Source organism: Desmodus rotundus, chromosome 6, assembly GCF_022682495.2.
Source record: "Desmodus rotundus isolate HL8 chromosome 6, HLdesRot8A.1, whole genome shotgun sequence".
In the NCBI taxonomy this organism is placed as follows: Eukaryota; Metazoa; Chordata; class Mammalia; order Chiroptera; family Phyllostomidae; genus Desmodus; species Desmodus rotundus.
Window position 1 is genome coordinate 118,756,108 of NC_071392.1, and position 9,845 is coordinate 118,765,952.

Here is a 9,845-nt window from a genome sequence, read left to right on the forward strand (position 1 = left end):
AGGAGGCTGAGGCATAACCATCCTCCAGGGAGCATATAATCTGTTAACCATCCTGTAATCCAATCCCCACCTTGCTTTCTCCCATCTTCACATAATCTTCCCGAAATTCAGTCCTTAGTTCCAAATGCATTTAAAAAAACTGCATGTTGTCATTTCTTGGAAGCATTTGAGATCCTGCTTCCTGGCAATTGTAGTCAGAGTGGCTCAAATAAACTCTTACAAAAATTCTCTACCAGTTTGGATGTTCTCACATCAACATTAGTTTTCCAATATCTGTAATAGAAGAAATCCACACAGAAAGGGTTAGAATGGGTATTTGGTTAGTCGGCCCACAGTGTTTAAAACACCAACACAATCAAGTGTGGATGAAGATTTGAAAATGGAAGAAAGTTTGCACATGGTTGGCAGGAGTAATTTGGCTCAACCGTTTTGGAAAGCAATTGACAATATCCAGTGAATCTAAATACGGGGTAACCTATTACCCTCTCCTAGATGTTTGCAGTTGTGAAACTCTCATGTGTGTGCACAGAGACCTAAAATGTCCATTTCAGCTTGTTTTTTTTCTTGTTGTAATAGCAAAAAAAAAAAAAAATGGGAACAGACTAAATGTTACTCAAAAGAAGAACTGATTAATACATTTTAAAAAATGCAGCCAAAGGAATTCCATACAGCTATTAAAATGAGGGAACTCAGCCTGTACACATCCACAATGACTAAATCTTTCACACTCAATGCTGAGTTAAAGAGGGAAGTTGCAAAAAGATCTATAGGGTATGATACTATTTATAGAAGATGAAATGACACAGAACAATTCTGTGTTTATGGGTTCTATCATTTGCAATAAAGATGCAAATACAGGGAAGGAAGGAAACATACCAACTTCATAGCAGCAGCCGTCTCCAGGGAAGGAAAAAGAACTGAGGGGGCAGTGAGAGCGGGAAGCAGCATTGGATAAAATTTTATTTTATTTTTTAAAGATTTTATTTATTTACTTTCAGAGAGAGGGGAAAAGAGTGAGAAAGAGAGGGAGAGAAACATGCAAGAGATACAGTCATCAGTAGCCTCTCACGTGCCCCCAACTGGGGACCTGGCCTGCAACCCAGGCATGTGCCCTGACTGGGAATCGAACCAGCGACCTTTTCAATTCCCAGGCCAGTGCTCAAGCTGCTGAGCCACACCAGTCAAGTACACCTCTACTGTTTTAAGAAAAAAAGGTAGATCTGAAGTAAATTTGTCGAAATGCTAACAGTTGTAATATCTGAGGTGTAAGTTCCTAAGAATTTGCTGCATTATTCTTATACTTCTTTGAATATTTAAAATGTCATGAATTAAGAATCAAAGAAAGAAACGTGCTATTTCTTGTAAAGCAGCACTTTGCCAATGTTAATGGACACGCAGATCCCCTGGGATCTTGTTAAAATGCAGATGCTGAATCAGTCAGAGGGCCCAAGGTGAGGCCTGAGACTATGCATTCTAACAAGCTTCAGTGGTGAGATGTCGCTGGTTCAAGGACCCCACTGTGAGAAGCAGTGTTCTAGAGAACTCTGTCCCAGGCCTCCTGAGGTGGAAGTAAGAGGCTCAGCTAAGGGGACTGGAGCCCCAGAGAATGGAGACAGCAGATGAGGAGAGTTCCTGAAGCTTTCCTATCTACTTTAGGACAGGTTAGGAGCTTGACGTGTCCTAAACATCGGCAATGTAAGAGACATTTGAACCTGCAGAGAGTTTTTGTGACTTTATTTGAGCCAAACTGAGGGCAATTGCAGGTAAGCAAGACCTCAATGGATTGAGGAAATGCTCCGGAAAATGGCAGTTTTGCACTTTATTTTTTATACTACAATCAAAAGAGGAGATGTAAGTAGGTGACATGAAATACACTGGTGATAGATTAGAGAGGCAGGAGAAAGCAAAGCAGGGAAATGTCTGGGATTGGATAAAAAGTAAAATGATAGACTCAGGCTTCTCTTGCACAGGTGGGTACAGGGTAGTGAACAGTCAACAATGAACAACAATGAGAGGATTCGTGGTCTCTGCTCTGGTGTGGTGGTTGTGCCCCAGGGGCTTGGAAAGTTACCTTGACATTCGAAAGGAATGTTATCATTGAGGCAAAAAGACAACAAACAGGCTCATTCAAGGTAAAGATGGACTTTGTCGGGGAAGATTCTAGCCTAAGACAATGACTGCTCCTCCTGACCTGCTTTTAGTAAAAAATAGTTTTTAATTTCAGACCATCCTATGTGGTTACTTTAGGTCTCTGAGTTTGCAGGCCTCCCCTGACCCTGCCAAGTTTGGTACGTGGTCTCTTTTCATCCACAAAACCCTCTTTCAGTCCCTCCTCAGCTGCCTCTAGCAAGACTTTCTACCCTCTCTCCATCCTTGACCTCCTCGCTGAGTATCTTTTAGGCTTGGGTCTGGTTCCTGTTTTTCTCTACCCTTGTAAACCTTCTTTCACTGTGCTATAGCTTTGCGCTCTCCCCTGATTTTTTTTTTTGACTGATTGTTCTTTTTAAAACTTTTTTTAAAGTTGTGTAATTTATTTTTTAAGATTTTATATACATATATAAAAATATATATAAATATATATATATGTTTTTTAGAGAGAGGGGAAGGGAAGAAGAAAGAGGAGGAAATAAACATCAATGTGTTGTTGCCTCTCATGTGTCCCATACTGGGTACCTGGCCCACAACCCAGGCATGGTGACCCTTTGGTTTGCAGGTTGGCGCTCAATCCACTGAGCCACACCAGCCATAGCTCTTTTTAAAACCCTTAATCTTACTTTGCAGAAATTTAAGCTATAATCTTCTGCTTTTAATTCTTGCCTTCTATGGCTTCCATTTTAAAACATTGCCATTTATTGATCTACCTTATTCCTTTATTTTCACTGACTTTCTCTCTTCCTCTCCCTGCTTTTCTTTTTCTTGCTCTAAAAGTTTTTCCCTTAACAAAATTAATTAACAAAATAGAAACAGACTCATAGATACAGGGAACAGATTGGCAGCTGTCGGGGTCGAGTGAAAAAGGTGAAGGGATTAAGCAAAAAAACCAAAAAAAAACCCTCATAGGCAGACAACAGAAGGAAAGGGGGTGAAGGGGAGGTAGAGGAGAGTATGGGGGGATAAATGGTGATGGAAGGAGACCTGACATGGTATGGTGAACACACAATACAATATATAGGTGATGTGTTATAGAATTGTACACCTGAAACCTATATAATTTTATTAACCAATGCCACCCAAATAAAGTCAATAGAAAAAAAGACTTCCTTTATATTCCTTTTTTTAAAGATTGTATTTCTTTATTTTTTAGAGAGAAGGGAAGGGAGGGAGAACGAAAGGGAGAGAAATATCAGTGCGTGGTTGCCTATTGCACACCCCCTATTGGGGACCTTGCCCAAAACCCAGGAATGTGCCCTGACTGGGAATCAAACCAGCTACCCTTTGGTTCACAGGCCGGTACTCATTCCACTGAGCCACTCCATCCAGGTTTCCTTATCTCTAACTCTTGATTTACTCCTGTTTGTTTCAATGCCCCATGGACGCAGTGGTATATCCTAGTTGACAGCTAGATTTTGGTACCAGGTTGCCTGAGTTCAATTTCTGTCTCTGTAACAGAACCCCTGGGTTCTATTGCCTGCCGCTGATAAGAACTATAACTCCCAATGCTGGAGTCTTATGTAAAGGAAAGGAACTATTCATTCAAAAGGTCTTAGAACATGGCTTAGAACAATGGCCAAATTCTGCCATTAAATCCCATGTTCTTTATTTAAAAAAAAACACCAACAAACACACAGTCCTGCCTCCCCTTGCCAAACCAGGCCAGTCAGAGGTACCATCTCTCTGGAAAAGAAATAGAAGTCTGTAGCTTAGTTGGGCAGATTCCCATCTGTATTCTGGCTGCTTCCAGTTGTCTGTGCTCTTGCGAGCTAGGATCCTGCGCTTAATCCAAAACCCAATTCTCATGGTTGGCTGGTGGGGGTCCTTCCACATCCTTGCAAGACCCTGCACAGCTGCTACATCCTGCTTTTCTGCTCCTTTATAAGCTGTGTGGTCAAGAGTGTATGAGAGGGAGAGCCTCTCATGGTTCCCCTACTCTCCTTCCCACATGGTCCAGAGCTCCAGCCTGGCTGTCCCCGTACCTAGGTTTAAAACCCCATGCGGATCTTCCTCCATAAGGCCATTTCCAACTCCTCCCACACTGGGTTACACCTGCCAGTAGTCTGGCCTCTTCCACCTTTCTCAGCTGCCATTGTTAGTCTAGGCAGGCATCTCCCCTTGACATAAGAACTGCCTCCAAGCCACCTGAGTGGGTGCAGAAAGCCCCTCTGCTACATGGCATCATGGGTTAGAGTCATGCCCATCTCCCTGCTGAGAGCAGGCACAGCTATTTAACGTTACTAAAACACTGGCCAAGTTCTTTAGATATGCAAAGTAACTCTCAGTGACTCTGTTCTACTTCCTCTCCCCCCAACCAGGTTAGTGGGGGAACTTCCCCATTTTGGGGGACTGCAATATTCCCTGTTACACCTCCATGCCTACTAGCTGTGGAGCCTTGGGCCTGTAGCTGAACTTCTCTGTGCTTCAATTTCTTCATGTGTAAATAACAATAAGAACAAAATTTACCTTGGCTGGTGTATCTCTCCATGCTATGCCCCTCTCGTTTCTTGGAGAGTAGAATAAAATCTTTACTCTCAACACTTTCTTCTCTTTGTGAATTCTGTCACAGCCCTTGTCACCAACTGCCCTAACATTTTGGTGGCCCATACATGGAACACTCTATTTCTCCCTCTTCTCTGGCATTCTGAGACTTGTAACTAGAGGAGCAGTGGGCAGCGGAATGTTGACCTGCGCTAACCCTCTAACTCTGTCTTTGTGAGGTTTGGAGAGAGGATTCCAATCCTCCTCTATCTCTCCAGACTCTGCGCAAAGCCTCCTCCTCACCCATCTTCACGACCAACGACTGATATAAGAAAACTTGATTTTTCCCTGGAACAATTTGTAAGTGATACTCGCATACGAATACTGAAACATTTCTATTTTTCTCCCTACCTAATCCTTCCAGAATTCAGCAACTCTTTATGAGTATTATTTTCTTGGCAATGTGTTCATTTGCATAAACCCAGTAAGAATCTGTTCTCTTTATAATAGCACCAGTTTCCAAATGTGGTTTCTAGAGTGTCATAATTGAAAGAGTCATGCCTGGACTCTGGATGCCACCAAAAAGCCTTAAGGAATTAAGATTGACTTTTGAAGCAAATAAGAGCCCCTTGGAGAAACGGCCTGGTAGCTTGCTTGGTCACATGCTTCACACTAGTCTTTCCAGGTAAGGAACAAAGGTTGCTTCCCTAAGAGACGGCAATGAAGGAAGCTCATGACATTATGAGGACCTCAAGAACTTGAGGAATCCACCCAAACTTATAGGTACTTCAGACAAAGACAGATGGCAACTATGTGGCTTGGCTTCTTTGCCCTGAGAGGCTGATTAAAGCTCAATCTGAAGGTTCCTTGTAAAATTCCACTGTAAAATGCCAAATCATTGATTTGATTCTAGGCTTCATCCACTGTAGTGTTGTTTCACAAAACAAATTTCATCATATTTTAAGTAAATTTATGATTTTTATGTTGGGCTGCATTCACAGCCATCCAGGGCCACAGGTTGGACTCCCCTGGGTTAGAACATCATCCCAATGTGGTAAGGTTGCAGGTTTGATCTCTGGTCAGGGCACATATAAAAATCAACCAATGAATGCATAAATAAGTGGAACAACAAATTGATGTTTTTCTCTCTCTCCCTCTTCCTTTTATTTCTTAAAAAATCCATTAAAAAAGTATTAATTAAATACTTAATAATTAAATACTTAATACTAAAATAATTAATACTTGAATGTTTATGCACTGAATTATATGTAACACTTTTACTAGGATTCAATGAAAAAGCGTAAAATATTTATATCAATTAACATTTAAAGAAATAGTTGTAGCTACCCAAGGTGTAAACTTTCTTTTAAAAAAATTTTTTTTAAAGATTATTTATTTATAATTAGGCAGAGGTGAAGGGAGGGAGGAAGAGAGGGAGACAAATATCAATGTGTGGTTGCATCTCCCGTGCCCCCTACTGGGGACCTAGCCTGCAACCCAAGCATGTCCCCTGACTGGTAGTTGAACTGGCAATCCTTCAGTTCTCAGGCTGGTGCTCAGTCCACTAAGTCACACCAGCCAGGACCTCTCTTTCTTTTTTTTAAGTTTTATTTTATTCTTATTTGAGAGAGAAGGGAAGGGACAAAGAGAGAGAGAGAGAAACATTAATTGGAGAGAGAAAGAGAGAGAAACACCAATCCTGATTGGTCACCTCCTGCACACACCCCAACTGGGGAATGAGCCCACAACCTGAGCATGTGCCCTGACTGGAAATTAAACCTGCAGCCCTTTGGTTATGGTACAACACTCCAACCAACTGAGCCACACCAGCCAGCACTAAACTTTCTTAAATGTATTTGACCCAAATACTATACAGTATAGGTTTGACTACAACACCAATGCTTACTATTTATGTTGTATTGATATTAATCTATGAATATTTCTTTAACTTAGCATTTAAACAACTGTTTTTATTTATTAATTCCTATTTACTTTATAAAGTACAGAGGTGTATGGAAGGGCAGTGTAGAATGAGGTAAGGATTTTTTTTTGATATGCTTTTTGCAGTTATGTATAGTGATGGCCAATTTTAGTGAAAATTACTTACACATTACATCATCAGATTCTATGGTCATTTCCTTTAGAAGGCAGCTCTCAGTGAATGAGTAGCATCATATGAATAGATAAAAGTGGTGAGGTTTTTGTTCTTAAATGAAGAGAATAACTTAATGAGCCCCCATTATCCATCTCTAACATTATTAATTCAGGGTCAATTCTGTTTTACATATAGTCTTCCCCCACTGAGTTATTGTAAAACAAAGGCCAGAAATCATGTCATTGCATCCACAAATTAAGAAATTACTTAAAAAATATATTCCTCATCTTTGTTTTATGTGGTTGAATTTAATATTACTATAATATACTTAAGTTTCTATTGAAAACTGCTGGAGGGCCTCACTGGGCATGAATAAATTAAGCCAGATGCCAAGGAAAAATCATTCTTCTTTCTTAAGCTGCTCAAGTTTACAACCAGGAGAGCGACGTGTAACACAAATAGAGCTGCTGGTGAATCACGCATCTATTTCCAGTTGGGCTCTTTCTGAGTCTCCTCAAAGTCATTCCCCTTTTCCAGTTTTATTTTTCTTAGGCCTGTTGATTTTTCTTCTTTACTGCTTTTTGAATACCAGGTTCAAAGTAGGTTCCAACTCACCTTGCAGGGGAGATCCCTTGATTACAAAGGTGGTTTTTCCCAGGACGAGGCTTACCCCCTGCACACTGGATGTGCTGACCCCTAAAATTTCCCCAATGTGGGAAACTCAACTGCATAAGTTGTGGTAGTGGGGGACTGCATTTGTCCTCTTCCCTGCACCAAAACAACAAAAACAAACAAATAAACAAAAAGCAAAGTAATTTTCAGGAATGAGTTTTTAATAATCATCTGGTAAGTTTGAAAAATATTGAGGTGGGAGATTTTTAGGTCTGTGAGCCACACAGAGCGACCTCACCCCCAAGGAGGCAAGAAAAAAAAAATCTCTTCATGGCTAAGTAGGTCTCACTAGCATCCTTTGTTCCTCTTCTAACCTCCACTCTCTTCCTCCACCCAAGAAGACACACTCCCCACCTAAGAGTTCACCCATGGGAAAACGTGTAAGACAGTCCTTTCTGCAGATGACGATCCATTTGGACTTGATTTAAACTTCAGAGGAATCTGACTTTCATCTTTTAGATACCTAAAAACCCACCATGATTATTTATCATTAATTTATCTTGCCCTAGAGAAAATAGCTTAAAAGGTAGGTATGTCAGTATGGTCATCAAAGGGAAAATGACCTTGGAGCTCAAGCCCTCACAAAACTGTGCGTGGGAAAACAAGGGCTCTGTTTTAGTCAGTACAGATTAGGTAATGCTACAATAACAAATAATGCTAAAATTGAAGTGGCTCAAAACTGTAAAAATTTATTTTTCACTCACATTACATGTACATTGAATTAGGAAACCTAAGTTAATGGGGGATTCCCCATCAGTCACACTCTTGGTCATCACCACAGAGGGAAAGGAAAACAGGGGATACACTGACTGTTAACTGCTTCTCCCCACATATGAGACATGTCACCTCCATTCATATTTCATTAGCAAAATCAAGTCACGTGGTTATGTGTAACTTTAATGGGAAATGGAATCCTTCCCTATGCCAAGACATGAGGAGAATTAGATGGAATAATCTCTGTTAAAGTTTCCATGTATAAGTAGAATGATGCTACTTTTTAATTTATGGAACTGCAGGACAGGCAGGCAATGAGAGATGCTGGTTTTCAATGATCTGTTTTTAATAGAGCTGCTAAAGACATTCAAACTGATCTAAAGATATAAAATGAAAAGTAAACCTGTTGTCTGGATACTCCAACCCCCAGTTCTCCTTTTTTTTTTTTTTAAGAAAAAGATTTTATTGCCTTTTTAGAGACAGGGGAAAGGAGGGAGAAAGAGAGGGAGAGAGACGTCAGTGTGTAAGATATCAGTTGCCTCTCACAAGGCCCCCAACTGGGAACCTGGCCTGCAACACAGGCATATGTCCTGACTGGGATTTGAACCAGCAACCTTTCAGTTCACAGGCTGGAGATCAGTCCACTGAGCCACACCAGCCAGGACCCCAGTTCTCCTTTATAAGGTAATCATGATTACCAGTTTCCTGTGTCTCCTTCCCAAAATTCTCCATGACAATCACACGTATTTATACATGAATTTGTTGTATATAGCATATATTATATTAGCATATAGAAAATTTTTTTTAACTTTGTATGTGGATGGAGCTTAACAAAAATCTAACCAACACTTAGGTGAAGGAATAGAAATGAGAAGCTGCCTCCCCAAAGTTCCCTGTGTCCCCCTCCCTGGTCATAACAATCTCATCCGTTAGGTGCCCATAATTCTTACTCTTTTGATAGTTATTTCCTTGCCTTAAAGAAAAAAAGCTTTAGCCTGGCTGATGTAGCTCAGTAGATTGAGTGCCAGCCTGCGAACCAAAGTTCGCCAGTTTGATTCCCAGCCTAGGGCACATGCCTGGGTTGCAGGCCTGATCCCCTGTAGAGGGAGTTGATGTTTCTCTCCCTCTCTTTAAAACAAAACAAAACAAAAAAAGCTTTATCCCCTGCATTTCTATCCCTAAGTGATATAATTGATCTTTTCCTATTTTTTAAATGATTTTATTTATTTAATTTCAGAGAGGGGAATGGAAGGAGAAAGGCAAAGAAACAACAGTGTGTGGTTGCCTCTCACACGCCCCCTACTGGGGACCTGGCCCGCAATCCAGGCATGTGCCCTAGGCTGGGGATTGAACTGGTGACCCTTTGGTTTGCAGGCCAGCACTCAATCCACTGAGCCACACCACCCAGGGCACTGGCTTTGAAATTCAACCACATATAGTCATAGTTTTCTCATTTATTATTGTGTACCATTTCATTAGGAATTTACCACAATTTATCTATTTTCCTCTTGAGGAACATTTGAGTCCTTTTCAATTTGGGACTATTACATCAAAATGGTGCTGTGGCCCTGGCTGGTGTGGCTCGTGAATTGAGCTCCAGCCTCCAAACCAAAAGGCTGCTAGTTTGATTCCCAGTCAGGACACTTGCCTGGGTTGTGGGCCAGGTCCCTAAGAAGGGACACGCAAGAGGCAACCACACATTGATGTTTCTCTCCGTCTCTTTTTCCCACCC

The 9,845-nt window shown here is 41.0% G+C and overlaps 1 non-coding gene across 1 annotated transcript; it reads left to right on the plus strand.

Annotated features, from left to right (window-relative positions):
• Positions 1 to 7,334: 7,334 nt before the first annotated feature.
• Positions 7,335 to 7,498, plus strand: LOC112304271 (U1 spliceosomal RNA). The gene has a single exon (XR_002974723.1). It is a non-coding gene; the product is annotated as a U1 spliceosomal RNA (small nuclear RNA).
• Positions 7,499 to 9,845: the final 2,347 nt, after the last annotated feature.